The sequence below is a fragment of the Halichoerus grypus genome, chromosome 10 (genome assembly GCF_964656455.1).
Source record: "Halichoerus grypus chromosome 10, mHalGry1.hap1.1, whole genome shotgun sequence".
Classification (NCBI taxonomy): Eukaryota; Metazoa; Chordata; class Mammalia; order Carnivora; family Phocidae; genus Halichoerus; species Halichoerus grypus.
In genome coordinates this window covers 55,232,345-55,258,794 of record NC_135721.1, presented here as the reverse complement: position 1 = coordinate 55,258,794, position 26,450 = coordinate 55,232,345, and the positions used below count along the sequence as shown (strand labels likewise).

Below are 26,450 nucleotides of genomic sequence, written 5' to 3'. Positions count from 1 at the left end.
TTCTTAGGTCTCTGGCTCCAGAACTTAGAAGGAAGTGACCTCAACCCTGTGAAGCTGCGGGAGCCAGGAAGGTAAATCACAACAGGGGCAACTTCAGGAGCCCGATCATGGCCAAAGGCAGAGAGAGCCTGGAGATAAAACATTCTCAGGATTAACACTGAGGCTGAAGCACTAAACTGGTAAAATCCTCCCAGGTACCTTTGGGGAAAAGAGATTCTCTTTCTGATAAGAAAACAAAAGGTCCCTGAGGATACTTGTGCACCCCAATCTTAGGATACAACTAAGAGAGAAAGGAGAAAAATAGGACCCAGCTTCGCAGAGCTACCTTTTAGCAAGGCTGGAAGATTGCCAGACGTTGTCCTTGGTGAACTGTGGCAGAACCAGAGATTTATGACCTACATTTTAATGGTCTCTTGATTGGAAGATTGAAGCTCCCTGTATTTTTGTCTGCTGGCTAAGTAGTTTGGTGTCTGCACAAGACCCAAAGTGCTACAGCCAGACTCCTGGACAGCCAGTCAGTGGCTATATATATTGGGGGAGATCTTAAGTAACTTGATTGATTTTCAGTTGTTGAGAGCATTGATTTTTTTTTAATTGCTTATGGTTTATAAGACCCAAAATAACCCTGGACAACAGAGCATAGGTTGTACTATTAGTTCTTTAGGCAATTCTTGACATAATTTGTCCTCTAAAAGGGCCAGGTAATGTATCAGTTAATATATTAGTAGTTCAAGCCAAAGCTTCCATTGCTATGTCTACAGGACAATTCCCATTCATTCCCATGGGAAGGCAACTTTCAGAGTCACATGTCTCCACAAAGGTTCTGGGAGATATTCTGCCTAAATAAGATACATCTGGGGTTGTGCAGCCTCTCTTTTGTTCTGAATGTGATCTGCAAGCACTCCTCTTTCTTTCCCAAGGGACATTTGGTCTCAGAACCTCTACCAGCTCATGTTGTGGAGAAGGAAGGCATTTTCCAAGGAAACTAATTATTCCTCATGTTTATATAGAGCTATCTAGCTTTTAGGGTCACAGAGAACATTAAAAACATCCTAGGCTGCTCTTGATTTTATAAATAAAACATTGAGGCCTCAGGAGGTTAAGTGATTATCCAAAATGTCACAGCCAGCAAGAAGTAGAGCCAATGATTATAAACCTAGGGTCCTTGCCAGGACATCAGACTAATCTATTTATGGGTAGGGGATCCAGCCTCCATGAGGTCCATGGAGAGAAAGTCTTATTAAGTTTATCCAGGTATGTTCCTTCTCTGCCATCTTCATATATAGGATTGGGGTGGGGAGACAAGCACACACGCAGATGAGAGCATGGGAGAGGAACCACAGCTCCTAACTCCTCTCTTCAGGCAGGGTTTGGAAGGCTATAGAAAGGTTCCCCCTTCCACATCTTTCTCCCAATTTAGTTACTAGATCAAGAAACCGAAGCTAATGGAATCAATATAAAATTGATCAGCTTTTTCATTGGCCTACGCAGTCCAGCTTAAGAAATGTTTGGGAAAGATGATACCAGGGAGACCAAGGTACTTAATGCAGTTAAAACATAAAGAATATAAAGATCTGCCTGAATGACCTGACTCTTTGAGGTGACATTTAGCTAGCTGAATGGCAGCCATACCCACCATTCTGGCATGGGAAGGTTGCAAGGGCTGAAAGGCACGTGTTTTGACATATATATGTATAGGCCATAGGACGGGCCCTGGTTACACAGATATGCCCTAGAGAAGAGGGGAGAGGATTTTACAGCCTCCCATGAATTCATTCTGGAAAGATTTACAGAGCATGTACTGTGTGCCAGGGAGGGATGTATAGATGTGAAGACTGCAGGGCCCCTCTCATGAGTTATTCATCCTGCAGAGATGAGAATGTGGGGGCTGGAGGAGGGGAAGCCCAGTGTTGGAGCAGCTACTGCCAGCTCAGCTGGGGTTGAGGGTGATTAGGGCTGCTTCCCAGCAGGGCAGGGTGGCTGTGATGTCATTAGATCTGCAGCCAGCAAGGCTCATTGCTGACATGGTCTCAGAGGGATCGCCCCATGCTAGCTAACTGGTCCTCTCATGGATTCGTTCTCCCCTTACAAGTGGCTTTCAGGTTCCTAAAGAAATTCAGTTCTCTTGCAAGAGTCAGTAGACTTTACCTCACACCCCCTCCCTTGCTCAGAACCCAAGACATTGCTCAGGGATCACATTGTCACAGCCAAAGGTCAGTATACCTGCTCTAATATCTGAAGATGAGTCTGCAATCAATGACAACATTTCCCCAACCTCAGAAATGTGGTTTTAGACACTATTGACTAAAAGGTGTTGCTTAAAGCAATCTCCACCCTAAATCTCTTTAACAAGAAAAGCATTTGACATTTATCAATTACTTATTTTGTGACAGGTGCTGTATATGTATTAGCTCATTGAATCCTCCTAACAACCCTATGGGTAGGTCCTATTATTATCCCCAATTTATGGGTAACTGAAGCTGAGAAAGTCAATGATTAGCTCAAGATCACATCAGTGGGAAATGGCTTAGTGGGGATTTGTAACTACTGAGCCCATGCTTTGAGTCTAAGTAGCTTAATCACCACATTAAACTGGGTCTTTATCTGAAATAATGGAACACCCAAGGCAAATTTCTGTTTTAGGTATTTTCAGAAAGGTGGGAAGGGCTTGTCAGCCTTAGAAAAGCGTATAGTTTGAGGACTTTATGTTTATCATAATATTTACTATGTAGTTTTATATTTTAAAAAGATGAAAATGGTAAAGACTCTTTCATCTGACCTTAATTAAGGGAGGGCAATCATCTAGAACACCCAAGTGGGGAGAAGCTGGAGGTGAAACGTGTCTCCATGGTGCTGTCAGCAATGAAGTAGGGACTAGTTATGCATCTATAAAGTGGGCGGGATCACAGCACCCGCTCATTAGGGTAATTGTGAGTATTTAGTGAGGTAAGGTCAATAACACTAGTGCTGTGCTCAGTAAGTAACTATAATTGATTATGTGAGGTTTTAGGGGGAAAGATAAGTAGTGCGACTAAGTAATACAAAGTATTTTTTTGTTGTTGTTAAAATAAATGGGCATGCATTTGCAATGATGTGGAGGGAACTAGAAGGTATTATGCTAAGCGAAATAAGTTGGTCAGAGAAAGACATACCATCTCATCTCACTCATACATGGAATTTAAGAAGCAAAAGAGATGAACATAGGGGAAGGGAGGGAAAAATAAAATGAGTGCTGAGAGGAGGCAAACCATAGAGACACTGAACTCTAGAAAACAAACTGAGGGTCGCTGGAGGGGAGGTTGGTGGGAGGATGGAGTAATTGGGTGATGGGCAGTAAGGAGTGCACGGGATGGAATGAGTACTGGGTGTTATATAAGACTGATGAATCACTAAACTCTACCTTTGAAACTAATAATACACTATATGTTAATTAAACTGAATTTAAATAAAAAATTTTAAAAAGGGAAAAAAAACCGGGCAGGATGTGACTAGAATGAAAACTTTGCATATATCTCCTTATTTAAGACCGCCAGTGGATGCTTGAAACCCCAGATAGTCCTGACCCCTATATACACGATGTTTTTTCCTATACGTACATAGCTATGATAAAGTTTAATTTATAAATCAGGCACAGTAAGAGATTCACAGTGATAAAATAGGACAACTGTAATAATATACTCTAATAAAAGTTATGTAAATGTGGTCTCTCTCTCGATATCTTACTGTGCTGTCCTCACCCTTCTTCTTGTGATGATGGCAGATGATAAACTGCCTACGTGTGAGATGAAGCGAGAGGGATGACGCCGGGCATGTTGTGCGGCGCTGGCCTATTTGTCAGAAGGAGGATCAGCTGCTTCCCGACCACAGCTGACAGCAGTAACTGGAACCGAAACCACAGATAAGGGGAGACGACTGAAGATCAAACTTCAAAGAAGTTTAGTGCCTGTTATGGGATCTTTTCAGGACCTGCCTTAGACATTGACCTCTCTTCTGCTTTGGGGGCTATTTCAATGAAAATGGCTAAGTTGCCAGACCCTGAACCATCCTGTGTAAACATGAGATGTAAATGAAGCCTTTGAGACCTGGGCACCAAAAGCGGCCCATTGTGTTTGTTGTTTTCCAGACTCCCTGGTAGTTACTGAAACCCTGGAAGACGGGGGGCAGGGTCTGTGTTCCAGATACCAGCTAGAGAGGGAGAGCTCAGTGGGGAGAAGGCATACTTTCTAAGAAGCACGGCTGAGGAATCTTGGTAACTTCCTCTTGTGAGCTTGCTTATCTCCTTTCTGCCTCCCTCTAGAGATTAGCAGTCAAACCTGTCCAACCACTCTTGTGAAGGAGGCCGAACACATACCATTATTTCCTTTTTGTGACTCTGACACCCGGAGAGACTGTACTCTTCCTCACAATCACACAAAAAGGCGGCCAAGAGGCTCAAGAACGTGTCTTCCAATGTCTATTCTCTGTACACTTGCCACACTAGACCATTGGGCATCTCAACAAGGGTCCTTCTAGAGATCAGGGTTAGGAGCTCTGCACATGGAGTGAGACAGATTGGAGTTCGAATCCCAGCTCCACCTCTTACCAGCTGCGTGACAGGGGAACATTTCATGACCCTGTTAAAGCTTTAGTCCCTGCCCCTGTAAATGCAGGGAGAAAATGAGATGATCTTTTTAAAGGCTGAGCACAGGGCCTGGCAGAGAATAATGCCTTAAAAGACATTAACTGTTTATATTCTTTCTTACAAGTAATTCGAAGAAGTGCATTTTAGGATTTATTTTTTATTATTTTTTAGATTTTTATTTATTTATTTGACAGAGAGAGACACAGCGAGAGAGGGAACACAAGCAGGGGCAGAGGGAGAGGGAGAAGCAGGCTTCCCACCAAGCAGAGAGCCCGATGCGGGGCTCCATCCCAGGACCCTATGATCATGACCTGAGCTGAAGGCAGACACTTAATGACTGAGCCACCTAGGCGCCCCATGCATTTTAGGATTTTAGGGAGCAGGACCTGAACAATTTTGCAGGTCCACCTCTTGGCCTTCTTACCTCCTTCGGAAGCTGCATGGGACTGCCCTTATTCACATCTGTCCCTCTGCAAAAGCTGAAGTTTCTGCAGTGTATGAGGGCCTGTTATTACTTACTACTAAGTAATAACACCTGGATTGAGAGGAGAGGGATCCTTGATATACCTTTAAATCCAATGCGGAGTGGAGGGAGGGGAGAGGGTGCATATTCACCAAGAAAAGAAAAATTGGCTCTGTGACAGCTACATGCCCTGCTGAGTGAGATTTCCGTGGTGAAGGATGAATTAGTGGAGCCACATTCCACACACAAGTCTTTGCACTGAAAAACAATTAGTTTGTAGGGAACTGGCTTGTTTACTCCGTGGATCCAATGGAGCAGAACCTCATGCCTTGTTTACTGCTCCCAAGAAGGATGCCCAGTCCAGGGACCCAGGAGGAGGCTATTAAAGAAAAAGCGAAAAAACTCAATGACACTTGTTAAAAACAGTAAGGCAGACTTTATTGAGGACGACCGCAGTGGGGTTGTACAGTAGGGGGAATTGGGTTCAACTCGGAATACAGCATGGCCAAGTGGCAATTTGTAGCCCAGGAGGGGGGGTGGGGTCAGTGGGTGGAAAGTTACTAAGAGGAAACATCAGGGGTAAGGGGGCATCTGGCTAACCCCAGGTCCCAAGATTCTTGCTGAAGGCCGGCCAGGGAGACAGACATCACTTGGGGGTAGTGGAGGATGAGGAACCTGAGGGAGGTGAGCAAATATTGGGGTGGGTTGGGGGCATGTTTCTGGTCAAACTGACTTAGCAGGGGTTTTGCTAAAACGGGGTTTTACAAGGAAGTGGACAGATGGGCCTAGGAAAAGTTTCAGGAGCCTGACTGAAGTTTGGTCCAGCAAAGAATCTCTGTCAAGGTCTGACGTTCCCCAGTGCCAGCCACCGAGTGGGGCTTCCTGGATGCCTCTAACCTTTGTCCGTGAAGGAAGTCATTGTTGCAGAAAGAATTCAGACAGGTTTACAAACACCCAGATTTGAGTAGGGGAGGAGGAGCATCCCGTGCAGTAAGGAGTCCTTGTCTTCCTGAGAGAATTTGCAGTTCAGGAGGAAAGGAAACCCAGGGAAGAGAGGAATCCATCTTGGCTAAAGGAGGCATCTTGCATCTGACCGTAAGTAGCCTGGAACATCAGTTGGATTTTTTCAAGGAGGCTAACGGCATTTTCTATTATCTCCTTGCTGTGCAACCATCTAGGGGAAGAGGTGGCGTTTTTAATCAACCCCCACAGTCTTTCCAGAGATTGGTCTCTGCCCAGAGAGACCAAATGCCCAGGCTCAGGTGTGCTGAAAATACGGGCTCAGGGGCGCTGCCTTGCATCTACACTTGCTGGGGCTTGCCTCTTAACAGAGGGACGGAGGGATAGAACCCCACCTGGTTCCTACTAATCACATTTTTATTATGGAAGAGATGAGTGGTAAGCTCTAGTGATAAGTTGGAGAGAACCTGGGATGGAGGCTCCCAGCTTAACTCTTTCCTGACCAGCACAAGTTCAGCTGGACCGATGGAAAGATCCTACCCTCTCCTCCTCTTTTCCTGTAGACCATTCAGAAATCTACAAAACTGGATTATTTTTAGTCTTTGAAGTGAGATTGATCCACCCTGCTCCTCACCCATTCCTTTGAAATGGAGAGTCCTTATTGCTCCAGGACCTGGCAAAGGTGCCTGGTTCTCTCCTGCACTGTCCTAGAGCAAAGTAAGCTCAGAGCTGCCCCATCAGCAGGGAGTCACACCACTGTGGGCAGGAGTGCCGAGGCGCAGCTCACCTGCCAGTAGGAAGGGTTTAAAGGAACTGAAGTCCCAGGGCTTTTAGCTGTCACGATTTAAGTAGTCAGTCCGTTTGTTCATCCAAGCCAGTAGGCGGGATCCCGCACAGCAGTCGGAGGGGAGACGGGGGGGGGGGGGGGGGGGGTTGGCAGCAGGGTGTTATTTCCAAGGAAGGATTGATTACTCAGATAAGTACAGAAATACCCTTTCTGTGATTAAAAAATTCCTCACACCAGTTTTTGTTACTTAGGAAGTGTGTCTTGAAACAAATTATCAAGAAATATTTAAACACATGAAAAAATGCAGAGTACATTGTAATTCACGGGTATGAACTCCTAACACCCCGAGTTAACATTTAGCCCTATTGAATTTAATTTTAAGGAATAAAACATTACAAATGTCAGTTGAAGCCTTCGTGTGCTCTCTCTCCATTTCTCTACCCCATTTGAGGGGCTGTGCATCTTTTATTCCATCATAAGAAGTTTCAAAGCAGTCAGAGAAATAGAAACTTGTAAATTAGCCACTACCACTGAGACATTCCTTTAACTTCTTCCTCTTCTTCAGGTCAGCTACGTCATTATCAGTTCCAGTAAAATGTGTCTCTGTTACCAGAAATTGCAATGCAACCTCCAAGTCATAGATAGTTGGTTCTGGAATGAGTCTGAAATGGCCTTAACCATTACCATTGAGAAAACTAAGGCCCCAACAGGTGTGGTGTCTGTATGGTGACACAGTGCAGACTTAGGTGCAGACGCTGGGAAGGAGGTCTGTGACTCTTCCTAGAACCCCAGCACCCCTGGCACAGACACTAACATAGGAGAGGTGCTCTGTAAACACTTGTTGCATGATTGCCTCTGTTAATGAGCAGATGAGCAATTAAATCCTGCCCACAGTGCATGTATGGTTCGTGCCCCAAACTTCCTCCTAATCAATGAAAATCTGTTAGAAAGGGATTTATCTTGTTACTTAATATAATGAATGGAATGTTTCATAAAACTTCCTAACTATAGAAAAGTCTGCTTGGGATCTTTAAAACAATTCAGTTGGACAGTAGGTTTTCATTAATATGCATGAGAAAGTGTTAGCTAGGAGAATTATACACATATAGACACAGGCGTGTATCTAAAGAAAGAAATTAGAACCTGCATTTAAGCAATGTTTAGCACAGTCCAATACAATGCCCAGAAGCTAGTTGCCCTGGGATGGTACATCCTATTCATTTATATGTCTATTTCCTGTCTACTATGTGCCAGGAAATAAAGAATGGATCCATCACAACCCTATAGGAGCACAGGAGAATGAACACACATCTTTCACCTGGTGTGGCATTTATGAGCTTACTGGCTTGGCTGAGGGGCACAGTTGGTGGCTGCAGGAGAGAGATTTAAAAACCCCTAGAGATGCCAGTTTATTGGTTGGGACTCAAAGCCACGTTTCAGTAACACCAAGCTCTAACTCAGCCCAGATTGCTTCCCAGAGTTCTCAAGGGATGGCATCAATTTCTTCCCAGGAATCCAGGCTGGGCCGAAGGCAGGTGGTGGAGTGTGGGGCAGAGAGCTGTCAAGACCACCTGGGGAGGGGCCTGATGCTGTGACTCTTAGCTGGATGGTCATAATAAGATCTAATGCTGAATGCGTGTCAGGCACTGACTTACTTGTTGAATCCTTGTAACAAACCTGTGAGGTAGGCACTATTAAATCCTCAAGTACAGGTGAGGAAACCAAGGCTCAGAAAGCGTAAGTAACTTGTCCAAGGTCACACAAAAGGAAGTAACAGAGCTGAAGTTCTTTCCCTGGCCAGGGACTCCACAGCTCTTAATTTTTTCTTTTTTTAATTGAGGTGTAATTTATGTACAGTAAAATCCACTTTTTTTAGTGGCGTACAATTCTATGAGCCCTGACAAATGCATACAGCTATATGACCGCCACCACATCAACATATACAGCAGTTCCATTATCCTCAAAAATTCCCTTGTGCCTATTTGTAGTCAATCCCCTCCTTCCATTCACCGGCAACCCTGGGCATCCAGGGATCTGTTTTCTGTTTTGCCTTTTCCAGAATTACCTATAAATGGAATCATATAGCCTTTCGAGACTGGCTCCTTTCACTTAGCAAAATTCATTTGAGATTTCTTCTGCTGCTGCTGCTGCATACATCTGTTGTTTGTTCCTTTTTATTGATGAGCCCTGTTACATTGTATGGATGTACCACACTTTGTTTCCATTTGCTAATTGAAGGGCATTTGGGTGGTGCCCAGTTTGGGGCGATCATGAATAAGCATGCATAAACATTTGTGTACAAGTTTTTGTGTGAACCTAAGTCTTCATTTCTCTTGGGCAAATACCTAGGAATGGGCTTGTATAGCTCATGCCTCTAACCAGGCTCCAAGGTGCTCAGGAGCCGGATGTTCGAGGTGTTCACAGCCCCTCCTTTGGGGGTGAGGGCCTGAAGAAAAAAAAAGTATATATTTTTGATTCATAACCTTTCAGAAAACTCAGAAGTAATTGTTTTTGTTCTAGTCTTCACATTTTTTAATATAGAAAAAAATGATGTTATAATCATAACAATTAAAGTCTTAAGCTTAAAATATGATTTTTGATCTGTGTCTAAAAACTAGACACTACTCTTTTTTACTATTTGTAATCTTAGTTCTCACACCCAAATAAAACTCAACCTTTCCCCCCGATGATATGTACGTCATTAGGTGTTTCCTATGGCACTTTGAAAGCGATTATGGTCAGACTGGCACACGAATGGGAGAAGGTGCAAGTGAGGTTTTTCTTTCCCTCCTCCTTAGAAGTCGGCTCTTTTCTCTCAGGTTTATTTTAACTCCAGTCCCATCCTCCTCCACTTCCCTAGTCCCCTCCCTTATTCTTACCCATCATCTGCTTTGGGAGAGGTAGCTAGCTTTTCAAACGGAAGCCTCCTTGCTATATTTGGTTAAAATCTCTGTATCAAGTCAAGGGTACTTAGACATCAGCTAAGCCACGTCACCTCATTTTGTGCCCTGATGTGTGCTTGTAAGCAGTGTGTGAAACCTCCCACTTCCAACGAAACTGTTCTTCCCATTTTTACATGGTGAGTCACTGGCTCTCCCACAAGATGGGTTTTAGTGAGTTGACAAAATGAAGTATGACTTAGTGAAAAGAATTCACCTGCCATGCCTCTCTTGTGTAGGTAGAAGGGATCATTTTCTCCTTCTTTGGGCTGCATGTATCGAGAACTTCTCTGAGTTAATGCTTGACTGGTTCCATATTCAACATAAGCATACTCAAAGATCAAGAAAACCCTCATTTCTGTGCTCCGTTGGGTTCATTTTCAGAAGCCAAGTGTCATATCTTTTGAGGTTTCTGAGTGCTTGAGCCTGTGTTCTTCTGAATGTTTCTATGAGGGTCGTCTTATTTGAGAGTGAAACAGTGAAGGAGGAAAAGCCAATAAAAGGATGTGTTATTGAACTGGCCCCCTTTTGAGAAGCTTTATGAAATGCATCTCAGGGACATCAGGAGGTGAGGAAGGGGAAATGGGGAAGAATTTACGCTTCTGCTCTCAGCCCCTAGTGGGCGAGGGCAGCCCCATGGGCATCAATACCCTGGCCTAGGCCTGGTCTGTGGCCGAGTACGGGGAAAGCCACAGATATGGCCCCAACACGGGCCCATTGGCTGCACAGTGTCATTTCCACAACTGCTGGTGTTAGCTGGGTTTTAGCTGAGTAAAAGGCAAAGCTCTCTGGAAACTCCCAGGACCTGGATCCAGCCTTTGTCTTCCTATAGCCATGGCTGTGAAGCTCTAGTTGCCCCATGTGAGCTGGCAAGAATGGTGGCTGTAGAATTTCTATTTGGAAGAGGCCTGGGGGCAGCTGCTGGTTGGGGCTTGGTGGTAGGTCTTGAAGCTGTTTGCAGTGTATGTTAATTTGGCGGTGGCTGAAGGATAGTGGGTGCTCTTAGCTCTGAACACGGCCACCAAGGGTGAGGTCTTTTTGAGCCAGTTCTGCCCATGGTAGCCCAGAGTCTTCAAGGCTTTCCATGCCTGATCTCTACCAAATTGTGCAGAGTGTTTAGCTGGGCTCTTTCCATTTCTCCTGTGTGCCAATCTGGCCTGCCCACTCCCTCACTGGGGAGAAGTTGAAGGTGAGCAAAGCGGCAATCCTCTCCCAGAACGGGAGCTGTAAATGAGGTCTTGGTTGCCAAGCCTTCAGGGAAATATCGTCAATCCCCAAAGTCTGTGACTCCTGGACTCCAGGCGGTGTGATCCAAGCACAACAGAGAGACCTGGCTGTTATGCAGTGTACTCTGGTGCCAAGGTTTTGGAGCCGAAGTCATGGCAGTCACACTTATTCAATCAGCCTTTAGACCTGAAGGAAAGGTGACCTCTTTAGTTTGTGATTTGTATTCCTTTTTACGTCTTAGCTTGAAAAGAAGTTGCGAATGACCATGTATCTGTAATCCTCAGCAGTTGTCTCTTAGACCTTGGTTTTGCTCCTGGTAAACATTACCTTTTCCTCGCCAGTTAGCTTTGACTTGGAGGAGGGGGCAGGGGAGAATGATGAAGCACATTGTCTGGAATCCCCTTGCTTTGTGGCTTTGCTCATGTGTCTTTGCCATGTCATTCTCTCTCCCTGTCCCTGCTTCTAGCCATCCAGTACCTGTCCTTGAAGTCCCGCCTCTTCCCAGTTGTCTGTCTGCTCCAGCTCCCAGAGCCCATCTTTGAAAACCTAGCACGTTTTTGTTCAACTCACTTGGCTATGCATCACTTCTGTCTGATGGCAGCTCTATTCCTGTAATTTATCTTTTCAGCTACTTCTGCCTTGTCTTTGTCTCCCTCACCCCCAGCAGACTGTAAGCTCCTTGAATTTGCTTTATTGATTTTTGATTTAATAAAGTTTTGTTTTTCCAAAACGTACAGTTGGTGGGACCTGTGTATGCATCTTCACCAGCAGCTGGGGCATTTCCACCCTTGGTGTTTCTGGTGTAAATGATTTGAGCTCTGTGCCTTGAAACTGGTTCAATGAATCCTTTACTAAGGAGCTCCTGAAGGGCTGCCCTGGCCAGGGAACCCCAAATCTTCAGTCTCTAAGAGACAACAGCTGGGGTTATAAGCTTATTGTTGGGAACTTCCTTACAGAGTTTGTCATATGTCACTTTGTCTAACAAGACCAGGTCATTGAGCTTGCCCCGAACTGTGCCTTTGGACCACGTCTTCTTTTTGGCTTTGTCCCAGATTTGTTCACTGGGTCTTTGTCTTTCTTGGGCGACTTTCCAGGATCTTTTTTCTTGTTGTCCCTGCACATAGTGAAGCTCAGAGAGCAGCTGCTCTCATTGCAGGCTCACTAAGATGTCAGACAAAAAAGCTCCTTGAATTTGCTTTACATTTCTCTGTAGCCTGCACAGGACCTAGTCCAGTGTCTTGGACACAGTAGGAATCATTAAATGCTTCTGGAATCAATAGAAAAAAGACTCACGAAGATTTGGGGAAAGACATTCTGATGGCCTCTATCTCCACTGGGTCTTAAATATGTTCAAGAAATTAGATGGTCTTGAGCCCTATCTCCAGCATCCAAATAATGAACACTTTGTGCCAATTCTTATCAGCTTGCTTTCTAGCATCTTTGTTTCTTCCACAAACATTTATTGAATACCACTGCTAATGGCAGTTATTAATGGTGTAGGCTACAGAGAGAGGCCACCTTGGTTCAAATCCCAGCTCCTCCTTCTAGGCTGCATGACCCTGGACAAGTGACTTAAGCTCTCTGAGCTTCATTTTCCTAATTTGTAAAATGGAAATAATGATAGTGCTGGACTCTACTGAGATGAGGTAATGTATATGGCAGGGACCAAATGGTGAGTGCTGAGAGGAATAAGATTTGGTGCCTGTCTGTGTGGAGCTCATTACCCAACAGAGAAATGCATGCTAATGCAACTGTGTGTCTTGAGTGCCCAAAGCCAACCTGGAGACATGGATTTGAGTGCAAGTAGTTTGTTTGGGGGGAAGAGATGCCAGGAAGCCCAGGAAGGGGAGTGGGGAAAGGAGACATAGTCCACAATATTTTAAAGAACAGGTTACCACTAGGGGCAACTGGGGCTCAGTCCTGCTGGGACCTCTAGGAGACGGCAGGAAGCAAAACTCAGAGTTATGCCCCCTTCTCCCAAGGGAAAGAAATTTGGGGCATTTTCTACCATCTCCTGTTACTCATTGCTTGAGGGTTGCTCCCAAAGGCTGACCTCTCCTGCACTTCCACACAAAACTCTCAGGCCAAGAGTAAAAGGTGCCTACAGAAGATAGCCTGGGCACAGGATCAGAGTCTCCATTGGACAACATGTAGGGACTGTCAGTGGGGTACGAACCATGGAAACACTTGCTTTGAGTTATTCCTGTCATCCTTATGAGCTGCTAGAGAAACACAGTCACCCTTAAAGTTGCCTAAGGGGAGGATTTAGCTGTGGGGCAAATGCCTCTGGAGAGAATCCTGGGGTCCTGTGTTGTGATAGGTGGCTCTCAAATCCCAGCCTAGGCCCTGCCCTTGTAGGACTGAAGGTCAGCTCTGGAAATGCAGAGACCGCTGTCCAAGGTCTTGGGGAGAAAGGCTCCTGGCTAATTGTCTCACCAGGAGTCTGTGGTCCTGCTGTGTTGGCAGTACACAACAGAGGCAGGACGGAGCAAGCTCCTGGATTCAAAGAGGCTAGTGCTGCTTCAGGCACCTCCTCACCTTTTTAAACCTGAGATAGCAGAGGAAAAGGGGACAGATGTACAAAAAGCACAGCAAATTCAGGAAAAAGGTGGTGCAGTTTCGCCTTTATATATTCTTCATTACGTTGTCTTCTCCCTGCTACAATTGTCTCCAGAACTTATGGTCAGAAAAAACAAAACAAAACAAAACAGGCTTGTGAGCAGAGCTGGAGAGAATTCAAGAAGTATCCCTTATTCCACAGGCAGTTTTAGAGGGTCCCTTGGGGGCTCGAAGCAAGGCTGGTTCATAGGCATAGCCAGAGTAGGAGGTACCAGACAGGGTGACTTGGAGGTGCCTGTAGGGCACCCCTAAGCACTCCATACTCCCATATTTTAGCCATCTTGGTCCATCTAAAGCTGTAATAGTGGGGGCACCTGGGTGGCTCAGTCAGTTAAGCATCTGCCTTCGGCTCAGGTCATGATCCCAGGGTCCTGTGATCGAGCCCCACATCGGGCTCCCCACTCAGCAGGGAGTCTGCTTCCTCTCCCTCTGCCCCTGCCCTTGCTCTGCTCTCTCTCTCGCTCACTCTCTCTCTTAAATAAATAAATAAATAAATAAATAAATAAATAAAATCTTAAAAAAATAAAGCTGTAATAGTAATTTGATGCCTGTAGTTTTTTTTTTTTTTTTTAAATATTCATCATTGTATCTATCAGAGCATGAACTGGGGTGAGTAGGGTTCCCCCCGAAATTAATGTTCACCCAGAACCTCAGAATGTGACCATATTTGGGATTAGGGTCTTTGCGGATGTAATTAGTCAAGATGAGATCACACAGAATTAGGGTAGACCCTAAATCCAGTATAACTGGTGTCCCATAAGAAGAAGGAAATTTGGAAAAAAAAAAAAAGGAAATTTGGACACAGAGACACAGAGATGCAGAGAAGGAGGCCATGGGTAGACAGAGGCAGAGATTGCAGAGGTGCAGTCACAAGCCAAGGAACACCAAGGACATGGAGAAGAGGCAAGAAAGGAATATCCCCTGGAACCATCTGAGGGAGCACAGCCCTGCTGACACCTTGATTTCTGACTGGTAGCCTCCAGAACTATGAGACAATACACTTCTGTTGTTTTAAGGCACCAAGTTTGTGTCACTTATAATGGCAGCCCTAGGAAACTGAAGTAGACTCTAGACTATAAGCCACCTGAGGGCAGGGATAATGTCTTACCCACCCTGGCTTCCCTGCAGTGTTTAGTTCAAAGCATGTTGGTTGGCTCAAGATGTTAAAGGGAGCTTCTTGAAGAGTATACATTACCAGAAGCTGTGGTCCTTTCCATTCTGGCTGCTGTCACAGCTGTAGAAATTAGCAGATCAGATGGGAGAGTAGGACCCAAGGGTTTGGGGTGCTGGGCAGTTGCCTCTTGGGAAGACTGGAGAGTGCGAGGAAAGGAAACAGTGAAGAGGGAGTTGAAAGTGAGCCAAGACTTCTTTCATGTGCTTCCCAGTTTGAGCTAGCGCTGGCCGGGGTTCAGGGCCCTCACATCTAACTGTACGCATTCAGAAAGGCTCAGGCACTCTTTCTGGGAGTGGGGCAAATCCTCAGGAATCTAAGGTCCTGACCATGGATTTCTCCAGCTGGACTCCGGAGGACTGGGTATCACCAGGGGTGGGGAAAAGGGGATGGTGGTTTGGAGTTGAAGTCGACTTTCGCAAATAGCCCATTGTTCTCTTTCATCCTTCTGTGAAAGAGGATCAGAAGTTCACTGCATGGCTCTAAGGAAGTTCCTGGCAGTTCTGTTTATAATAGCAAGATTTTGGAAATGACCCAAATGTCTGACAATGGGTGACTGGTTACATAAAGTATGGTTTAGCCAGACACTGGAATTCTATTCAGCCATTAAAACTGATGTCATGGATGACTCTTTATTGATATGAGAAGAGGATATCATATATAGAAAACGCACACATACATATATATTTTACACATATGATAATATGTATGACATATGTATGCAGCATAGGAAAAGATTCACAAGGAAACAAGACCAAGGTTTTAACAGGAGCTTTCTCCTGCTGGTGAGATTGTGGATGATTTTCTCCTCATCAACGGGCACATTTTTGTAATATAAAACTAAAGTTGTTATTTATTTATTTAAAGATTTTACTTATTTCAGAGAGAGAGCAAGTGCAAGCACAAGCAGGGGGAGGGGCAGAAGGAGAAGCAGACTCCCCGCTGAGCAGGGAGACTGATGCAGGGCTCCATCCCAGGACCCCAGGATCATGACCTGAGCTGAAGGCAGACGCTTAACCAACTGAGCCACTCAGGCGCCCCTCTTTTTCATTTAAAAAATGTTCCTACAGGGTTCTATAGGTTGAGCCATGAGCTTCCTCCTTCCTTCTCCTCCATCAGAATTTAGTTTTCTGCCTTTTTTTTTTTTTTTTTCTTCACAGGTTTGGTTTCTCTCTCTCAATGAGTCAACAGAGAGCCATAACAGCAACGCAGAGAAAAGCTCATTACCAGGGCAGATGGGCAGTCTTGCTCCAGCTTCTGGCATCCCCTTGGGAATCACCTCTTTGGTACTGAGATCAGCTGAGATCACCTGTGATGGTTCTTCCACTTTGTGGAGAGCGTAGGCTTCCCTGACTTCAACTCTCACAGACCATTCAATGTTGTGTCAGCCTCTCATTCCCTGTTAAATCTTGTCTTGCTTGAAATCCCAAACCTCACACCGTGTTTCTAAATATTGATTTAAAAAAGTTATAATGTTCTACTCTAGTTCAACTCAGCCAGCATTTATTTTACTGCTGACTTTGTGCCAGGCTTGATCACCAAGAAAAGGGTCTACCCTTGAGAAGGGACTGTGGCTGATAGGGCACCTATTAGGTGCCAGACACTTTGCTGAAGACTTTACATACATTCTCTCAATTTAATTGGTTTAGTAACCCTTTGGGTAAGTGGTACAGGTAAGTGTTCAGTAATTGTTTAAATAGCAAGACAGGAATTTAAATCCAGTTCTGTCTGATTCTTCTTCTTCTTCTACTACTACTACTACTACTACTACTTTAACTACTACTACTACTACGACAACTAGGACCATTGTTACTACTGCTGCTGCTACTACTACTTTACTCCACCACTCCTTACTCTAACTACTACTACCACTTTATTCTTACTACTGCTGCTACTACTACAGCTATGACTACTGTTCCTGCTACTGTACCACCAGCACCACCACCACTACTACTGTTACCACTACCACTCCTCCTCCTCCTCTACATACCTTACAGTCCAAAGTAGTTTCCATTATGCAGTGCTCAGGTAACAGTGTGTTATAATTTACTTAACTATTCCTTATTTTGAACAACTAGGTACTCTGAAGTATTTCCACTATTATACAGAACTTGTGCTGATCTTTAAAAAAGGTCTTACATATTCATATACATTATGTGTGTGTGAGAAAAAAGACTGGAAGAAAATACAATAAACATATCATAACAATTATGTATAGGGAGTGGGATTGGGCATAGGAAGCTGAGGGAAAATAACTTTCACTTTGAAAAAGTAGACTTTAATTTTAGAGCAGTTTTAGGTTAACAGCAAAACTGCAGGGATGGTACAGAGATTTCCCATGTATTCCCCAGCCCCACCCCTCTCCAGGCTCCTCTACTATCAACATCCCCCACCAGAGAGCTACATTTGTTACAGTCAATGAACCCACATTGGAAGGATATCTTGGTTGCTTCTAAGTTTTGGCAAGGACATCTTGGTTTGCTTCCAAGTTTTGAATAAAGCTGCTATAAACATCCATCTGCAGGTTTTTGTGTGGACATGTTTTCAACTCATTTGGGTAAATACCAACGAGCACAATTGCTGGGTTGTATGGTAAGAGTATAGTTTTGTAGGAAGCTGCCAAACTGTCTTCCAAAGTCTTTGCATTTTGCATTCTCACCAGCAACAAATGAGAGTTTCCTTTGCTCCAAATCCCTGCCAGTATTTGGTGATGTTAGCATTTTGGATCTGACCATTCTAATAGGTGTGTAGTGGCATCTCATTACTATTTTAATTTGCAATTCCCTGATGACATATGCTTATTTTCCATCTGTATATCTTCTTTGGTAAGGTGTCTGTTCAGGTCTTTTGCCCATTTTTAAATCAGGTTGTTCATTTTCTTATTGTTGAGTTGTAAGCATTCTTTGTGTATTTTGGACAACAGTCCTTTATTAGGTATGACTTTCACAAAAATTTTCTCCCAGTCTGTGGCTTATCTTCTCATTTTCTTGAGCATTTTCACTTTTTACTTTACACATTTAATTTTTTTTTGAGAGAGAGAGAGTATGCACGCTCATGCACATGAGTTGGGGATGGGGTGAAGGGCGGGGGGCAGGGTGGAGAGGCCAAGGGAGAGGGAGAGAGAATATCAAGCCGACTCCATGGCCAGTTTAGAACCCAACATGGGGCTCTATCTCATGACCCTGAGATCATGACCTGAGCTGGAATCAAGAGTCAGACAATTAACCAACTGAGCCACCCAGGCACCCCTACACATTTCATTTTGCTTACTTTTTTCCCCCAGAGGGTGTGCAGTGTTTTTTGTGATAAAAAAATTTTTTTTAAACATTGCCTTCCAATGCATTCAGAAGCGTACAAATAAGCTAGGATTTATCAGTAATACAACTGCTTTTAGAAGGATTCCTGGGGAAAATAAAACATTTTCCCTAACCAGAGAGCTAACATTCTGTCCTGGCCCTGTGAGGACAGAGTAGTAAGCATGGTGAGTATCTCCCACTGGAGGTAATGAGCTTTTTAACAGCTAGTGTGTGGTTATGACTGTGTCATGTATTTCAGAGTTTAATGACTATATGATGCATTTATATGTCTGATAGGGGATTGGATAAACAGGAGAGTCTCTGCCTCCCTGAAAAGAAATCTTAATGAATTGGATTCCTTTTGGCTAAAGGAAGAATCTGGAACCGGTGGCATCAGCTAAAGAGAGCAGAGAAAGGTTTAGAAAGAGAGCATACTGGAGGCAGAAAAAGACTTTCAGCAATAGACTTTTTTTGGCTTATGAGTTTCTGTGGCCCTTGTAGGAGGAGGCTCCATATTTATGGTCAAAGGCCTTGGGTTTCAGACCATCCCTACTATAAACTGACTGTGGGACTTAAACAAAGTGCTAAGCTCTTTGAGCCACAGTTTCCTTATTTTGGAAAATTCAGATGATAACAATAGTAATTATCTCACAGGATTGTTATGGGAATGAAATGATGCTTCATTTTCAAAGTGCTTTGTAAGGAATGACGTGCTTGTTCTAACATGTGATCCAAGCATTCCTTGGGTATTTAGACAGACTGTTTGAATGTCTACTATGTGCCAAGCCCTGGACATGCGAGGGGGATTAATGCCTGGTGCTTACCCTCAAGAACCTGTCAGGCAACATGAAAGATCAGATATGTGAAAGAACCATCCCAATACTGTTGCATTGGAACTAATACCATATAACTTGTTCCTCAAAAATACAGGGTCACCTGTGTTGTTCATTATTATAAGAATGTTCTTCTCATCTTCCAGTGTAGATTGTTGGCTCCCTGAGGGTAGGACCATAGCTTTTACCTCCACAGCAACTTATATAGTATTGAGTGAATAATATCTATACCATGTGTGGAGGGCTCTCCCTGGACTAGGCTTTATGCTAAGATCTTTGAGATATATATTTAGATATACCTAATATATCTTTAAAACAACTCTAAGAGGTAAGTAATACTACAATTTCAACTTTACAATGAGGAAATGGAGGCAAGAGAAGTTAAATAACTTGCATGAGGTCTCTCAGCTGTTGGGTGGTAGAGTCAGAATTTGAACCTTGATTTATTGGGCTTCACAGCCCATATCCTTAACTACTTTGCTAGGAACTCTGGAAATTTGTTGACTGATTGTTAAACTCATTTAAGCATCCGACTCTTGGTTTTGGCTCAGGTCATGATCTCCTGGGTCACAAGATGGAGCCCTGTGTTGGCTTCCATGCTCAATGGGGAGTCTGCTGGAAGATTCTCTCCCTCTGCCCCTTCCCCACCACACACACTCTCTCTCTCATAAAAAAAAAAAAAAAAATCTTAAAAAAAAAGAGAGAGAAAGCATGAGGTGAAGTGTAAGGGAGCTCAGAGAGGAGAGAGGGGGCCTTTGGGCTCTTGTCATGTCCTTGGGGGAACATTCCTGTAGTTGGGGACCACATGCATATTCCTGGTCCTGCTTTGTGAGAATGGAGAATGTTTTCTGGCTCCCATTAAGCAGCAGCCTATTAAAGATCTTGTGGGTTCCCCACATGAGGACAGATCAGTAAGGACGAAGACCCAGTGTGCTCATAGGGTAACATGCAGAGTAGAGACCAGGGGCCAGGTGGATCAGGGTGGGGGTCATCTGGGAAGCTGCTTACACATAAACCAAGTGATAAAGAGGAGATGAAAGTAGAAGATGGGAAGGGGCGATGCTGGGAGGAAAAGTGAGGCAAATTAGTGGACAAATGGAGCCATGCATGGAAAAGTTCGGGTCTTCATGGTTCTTGCTCTTTTAAATGAATGTAATTAGCTAAATCAGTTAGAATCCGGGAAACAGCACCTGGAGAGGGATTGTAAACAGCAGGGAGAAATGTTACCACCCTTGAGCCTGAAGCAGCAGGGGAACAATAACAGATACTGGAACCACCTGAGAGCTTTAGCTGTGGGGCATCCCCTGGACAGGAGCTGTGGCCTCGGTAGAGGAACACAGCCTCTGCCAACCTGCAACTTGGCAGGAAGTGAGCGAGGGGAATAACACTCCAACTTCTCTCTCTTATATTCTCTGATTTCTTGCCACTCACAGAGGCTTCACCCAACCAGATGCCAGATAGCAAGAGAGCCAGCTCATGCTATTTATAGTGATCAGCAATCTGAACACAGAGCAGAGAAAGATGGATCTGGAGGGGAAAATGGAGACTATCCAGTGCATTTATCCACAGAAGTGCTTAGAAGCTACTCTAAAAACAACCAAGAGGCTATCAATAGGGAAGTATCTAAATTAACTGTGATATATCCACACTAGGGAACACTATACAGCAGTTGCAAAAATAGAACAGATCAATAAGGATTGATATGGATGGATCACTGAGACATATTATTGAATGGTGAAGCAAATTGCAGAAAGATGCCTAAGTAGGATGGCAGGTTTATCACACATGCGCGCGCGCGTGCACACACACACACACTACCATAAGTTTATTAGATACCCCAAGTCTATTGTCTAATATGGTGTGTTGTGTGTACGTATATGTACATGCACCTAAAGTCTGGAATGATAGTAGCGGTTTGCACTGGGGAGGTGGGAGGAGGTTCAAATTGGGGGAGACAAAGAGGACCTCAGTAGTGGTAGACACTGTTGGTTGCCTCATAGCAGCCGTTTCCCACCCCCCTACCTCCCAATTCTTTCATGCTAATAATTCACATTTTGTTCAGGTATCAAAGGGCTGCCTTTGCTCAGGGAAGGAAGGTCCTGGCATCGAATCATGATCGAAGCCAAGTATAGTTACACCACTCCTCTTTGCCTGTGATTTGCCTACAGGTAGGTATGTGACTTAGTCTGCTGGTGACTTATAGGAAGTATTTGTTTGCTCTAATAACAGAGTGTAGTGGACGAAGAGTTCTGCCTCTCCCCTTCCTGTTTGTCTTGGGTGATATTGTTTGAAAATGTGATGCTTGGAGCTATGACCATCATCTTATGACCACAAGAGAAAGGCCAGGAGAACTGTAGAGACATCAGTCCAGCATCCTGACACTGTCTTGCTGTTCCAAGGCAGACAGTATTCTACTTAAAGCTTCTTGTTACCTGAGATATAAAAATGCCTTTATTGCTTAAGTCATCGTTAGTCAAGCATTCTGTTACAATTAAACGCATCCAAACTAATACAGTAGCTTAATCTGAAATAGTTTAAGTATTTTCTCAGGAGAATTTATTCCTCTGCTACTTGTGTTAATTGAACCTTTTTTTGGTAAGGCTACCTCAGGCACTTATTCTTCATCTCCCGAATTGACCTGGCTCCCCTTCTGCTGGCTACCTGAGGCTCTCTCTACCCTTCAGGATCCTTGTTTGCCTCTGACCCTGCACTATGTGCTGAGCTGCTTTGACTGCTGACTCAGGTGGACAAGACTCTGGGAATATATCCCCCCATCCCTCCTGGGGCTGCTCTATCTCCTCCCTGCCTCAGGCTGGGGGATCCACTATCTGGGGCTACCCATCCCACAGCATTCTCTGCAGGGCGGGGGGGTGCTGCCCCTGGGTAACAGAAGAGGTCCGGGAAGACTAGAGAGATGCAGAGTTGGAGAGGCCAGAAGTTCAGGCCTAACTGGGTGGGATTCCTGTGTTCTGCCCTTAGGCATGGCCTCTGAATATTATAAAGAAGCTCCTTCTAGGTTTATCCAGGGCAGTCATGCAGCTCCCGAGATTCCTGAGGATGCTTTTAAATCATTAGTACTCATTGCTTCTAAGAGAGGTCCTGTACATTGGATTTTATCCCCATAGTGATGGGGGCTTTTGAAAATATCTTAAAGAGGAGGCTCAGTGGCTTGGGCAGATTTGCATTTGTGGAACGCCACCCTGGAGGCCGTAGACTGTTGGGAGGCCCTTGTGATTGGCTGAAGGGAGAGAAGCTGAGGTTTTAGTTGGGGCCCAGGATGGGGCACTGGGGAGGGAACTGGTGTGATTCCACCCTTCCCTTCACGATGGATGGTGCTCTACAAATGGTGGCAGGGCAAGCTTTCTGCATTCTTCAAAGCAAAGGCAGAGAGATCTTTGGGATGCTATTTCCAAGGGCATTTCAGGGAGCTCTCTCTAATAAGGGTTTCCTTTGTGGCATTGGGCATCCAGTCCCATGTGAATCAAATCATTTCGTTGCAACAGGGCCTGGTGGGGGTCTCGGGGAGAACAGGGACTTCAGTTGTTCCTTTGCCACTTGAGCTCGGCAACCCCAGGACCAGTGGTAGGTACCAGTTTCCTCCGCCCTCTCCCTGTTTGCTCTTTCTTTCCAAACCTTCACACAGGAAGTTAGAAGGGAAAGACTTAGAAGGGAAGACTTAGAAGGGAAAAGGAGAGAATAGGAAAAGCCAACTTCTGCCTCAGATGTCAGTTGCTTTATTATGCATGCTTCCCTCTTTCTGTTTTTTGGAAAGGCTGAAAATAAACGCTTTTGTAATACAGACTTGTAATTCACACTTCCCTGACAAGTTACTCAAACTGCAGCCACAGCTGCTTAAAGAGGGGTTTGACGCAAGTCTCATTCAGCAGGCGCTAATCCAGAACGTTCCAATGCAGCTCATCTTGCTACTTCCAAGCTAGTCAAGGGGCCCGGGAGGGAATCCGGGAATCCTGGGCCAGAACTCACCACCAGCGTCTCCACCATGAATTCAGACTTCTGAAACTGCCGAGTCCTCAGGGCTGTTATTCAACTCACTTTTTCAAGTCATGTCGCGGAATCACTGACAACCTCACCTGGAAGGGTTCATGGAAATCGGTTAACTCACAAACTTGATTCTACAGGCCAGAGAAATGACTTCCCTGCTTAAAATGACCCCACCCCGGGGCGCCTGGGTGGCTCAGTTGGTTAGGCAACTGCCTTCAGCTCAGGTCATCATCCTGGAGTGCCAGGATCTAGTCCCAGGGTGGAGTCCCGCATCGGGTCCCTGCTCAGCAGGGAGTCTGCTTCTCTCTCTGACCGCCCCCCCCACTCTTGTGCTCTCTCTCTCAAATAAATAAAATCTTAAAAAAACAAAAAAATGACCAGACCGGTTAGCAGAGCAGCAGGGAATATAACTCAGGACTCCCAGTCCACGTGCTTCCCATTAAGCCATACTTTATTAATTTCTTGGATTTTATTTCTTCCATTTAAGTTTTTGTTAGGGAAAATTTCTAACATACACAAAGTAGAGAGCCGAGTGCAGTAGTCTCCGCACCCACCTGCGGCTTCGCTTTGGCGGTTTCAGCTAGCCGGTTCATCTACAGTGGAAGCACATACGCCTCCTAATGAGTCACCAGAAGGTCAATAGTAGTAGCTTGACGCTACCTCACGTGCCTGCGTCATTCACGTCTCGTGCGTCATTCACGCCAGGCACGTCATTCACGTCAGGTCCCGTCATCACATCAGGTGGTAATTTTATCCTCTCACATCGTCAGAAGCAGAAGGGTGAGTATAGTATAGGGAGATATTTTGAGAGAGAGAAAGAGACCACATTCACATAACTTTTATTACAGTATATTGTTATAATTATTCTATTTTATTATTAGTTTTTATTGTTAATCCCTTACCGTGCCTATTTTATAAATTAAGTTTTATCATAGATATGTATGACTAATGGTCAGTACTATCTGCAGTTTTAGGCGTCCACTGGGGGACTTGAAACATTTTCCGCTGGATAAGGGGGGACTGCTGTACATGAATATCCATGTACCCACCACTTGATTTCTGTAACTGTTCTTGTTCTGACGTTCTTTTTTTTTTTTTTTAAGATTTTATTTATTTATTTGAGAGAGAGTAGAGGGAGTATAAGGGGTGGGGCAGAGGGAGAGGGAGAAGCAGGCTCTGCCAGCTTACCGCTGGGCAGGGAGCCTGAATGGACTCGGGGCTCATCCCAGGACCCTGGGATCATGAGCTGAGCCAAAGACAGATGCTTAACTGACTTGGCCACCCATGCGCCCCTGTTCTGATTCTTGCTTGATCTATTCCCCACCTTTCCCCTTTGCAACCAGATAGACTTCATACCACTTTATCTATTCATACAGCAATATGTATCTCCAACAAAGCCTTAAAAAATAATATAACCACAGTACTATTATCACACTCATAAAATTAACAATATTTCTTAGTGTTATAATACCTAACATGTCCTTAATTTCTCCAGTTGTATCAAAAATGTCTTTTTGTGGTTTAAATCAGGATCCAAACAAGTCCAGACATTGTATTTGTTGATTTTTAAAGAGGGGCTTCTTCTTCTTCTTCTTTTTTTTTTTTTAAAGATTTTACTTATTTATCTGACAGAGAGACAGTGAGAGAGGGAACACAAGCAGGGGGAGTGGGAGAGGGAGAAGCAGGCTTCCTGCTGAGCAGGGAGCCTGATGCGGGGCTCCATCCCAGGACCCTGGGATCATGACCTGAGCTGAAGGCAGACGCTTAACGACTGAGCCACCCAGGTGCCCCAAAGAGGGGCTTCTAAACTGTAATAATCCCTCTTCTGGTACATCCCCCATGCTTTATGTTTGTTGAGAAAGCTGGGTCATCTGTCCTTTAGAGTTTCCCACATTCTGAATTTGATTGATTGTGTCCTGCTGGTATCCTTTAGCATATTTCTTCATCCCATTTCTTGTGAATTGGTACTTAGCTGTAGAGCAGTGGTTCTCAACCTGGGGGAGATCCCCCACCCCCATTCACCTCAAGGACATTTGGCAATATGTGGAGACTTTTTTGGTTGTCACAACTAGGTGATGCTGTTAGCATTGGGTGGGTAGAGGCCAGGGATGTTGCTAAACATCCTATACATATGAGAAAGAACTATGTGTTCCAAGATGTGAATTTTGAGAAACCCAGATGAGAGACTTGATTAGATTCAAGTTCTTTTCTGTTTTAATTTTTTGGCAAGGATATTTCATAGGTGGTACTGTGTATTTCCTATTGGATCACAGGAGGAGGACACCATGTCTCGTGCTAAGGTGATGTTAAGGTTGATCAGTGGGTTTAAGAGGTGTCAGCCCAACACATCCATTATAAAGTTAGCCAAATTGAGACATTTGGGGAGTAAACAAGCACTATTAATAGATGAAAACTGGGAATGTCTCTGGCAAACAGGGGCATGTGTCATCCTATCCATTGACTTTTCAAGGGCTTTATTCATCTCTAATTGATTTTCTTTCACACTTTTTTTACAAAAAGTAAAAAAATTTTTACCCACAATTTTTACAAAAGTTACATAGGCAATAATTTAAAGGGTCACACAATTCTTATCGCTACAGCAATTCCCTTGTCCCTCCCTATTTTCCCTTCCCAAGAGACAACTGCTTCTACTTTTCACAGCTGGTTCTTTTAATATTTATCTTTGCATGTCCTAATAATGGACTTAAATTGTTACTTCTTGGGCAGTGTTTTTGGCATTTTCTAATGATTTCTCCCTAAAGAATATGATAATTTCTCTATTTTCTGATAATGCTCTCTAGCCCCCTATTCAAGCACCTTTGCTATCCCTTTATGTTCTCGGAACAAATTCTAATTTTAGTTGTCTGCTCATGTTTAAGAGTGGGATATTAAAAAGCCAATCAGAAGGTCTGATCTCAGAGGTGAGGTTTGTTGTGAGATTCACTGTAGGGTTATCTGGCTACACTGTTTTTTAGGGAACCCCCAATGTCAGAAGGTTTGTTTTTCTTCTTGGGCCCATAAGATTGCCTAGAGAAGTCTTCTGCCTGGAAGACAAAGGCCTGGTTACCAGGGTTCCGGGGGCCAAGTGGGGCTAGAGGGCTGTAAGTCTCAGCCTTCAGTATGTGGACTTTCAGTATGTGGACTTTCCTGTTTGTTTCTTTTTATAATTCCCTTGCCGTCTTTTGGGCCTGCTGTCCTTTAGTCCCCAGACCCTCTGTTAACTTCTTCCAGAGAAGAAACCTAAGTTTAATGGCAAGGTTATGGAAAACCAATTGCCTAGTTGCATAGAGCTGTTAGGAACCTAAGGATCAAATTGTTTTATTAAGATATAATTGTCATAAAATAAATAGCACTTATTTACAATGTACAGTTTTATAATTATGTATATACCCATGAAAACATCATCACAGTCAAGATAATGAACATATTAACTACCCCTACTCTTTCCTCTTCATCCCCAGACAACTACTGATTTGCTATCTGTTACCATAGATCACTTTGCATTTTCTATTCAAATTTTGTATAAATTGAA

The 26,450-nt window shown here is 44.2% G+C and overlaps 1 pseudogene; it reads right to left on the bottom strand.

Moving 5' to 3' along the window:
• Positions 1-5,377: 5,377 nt before the first annotated feature.
• On the bottom strand, positions 5,378-12,119 carry LOC118531741 (small ribosomal subunit protein eS25 pseudogene; annotated as a pseudogene).
• Between the last annotated feature and the right edge of the window lie 14,331 nt (positions 12,120-26,450).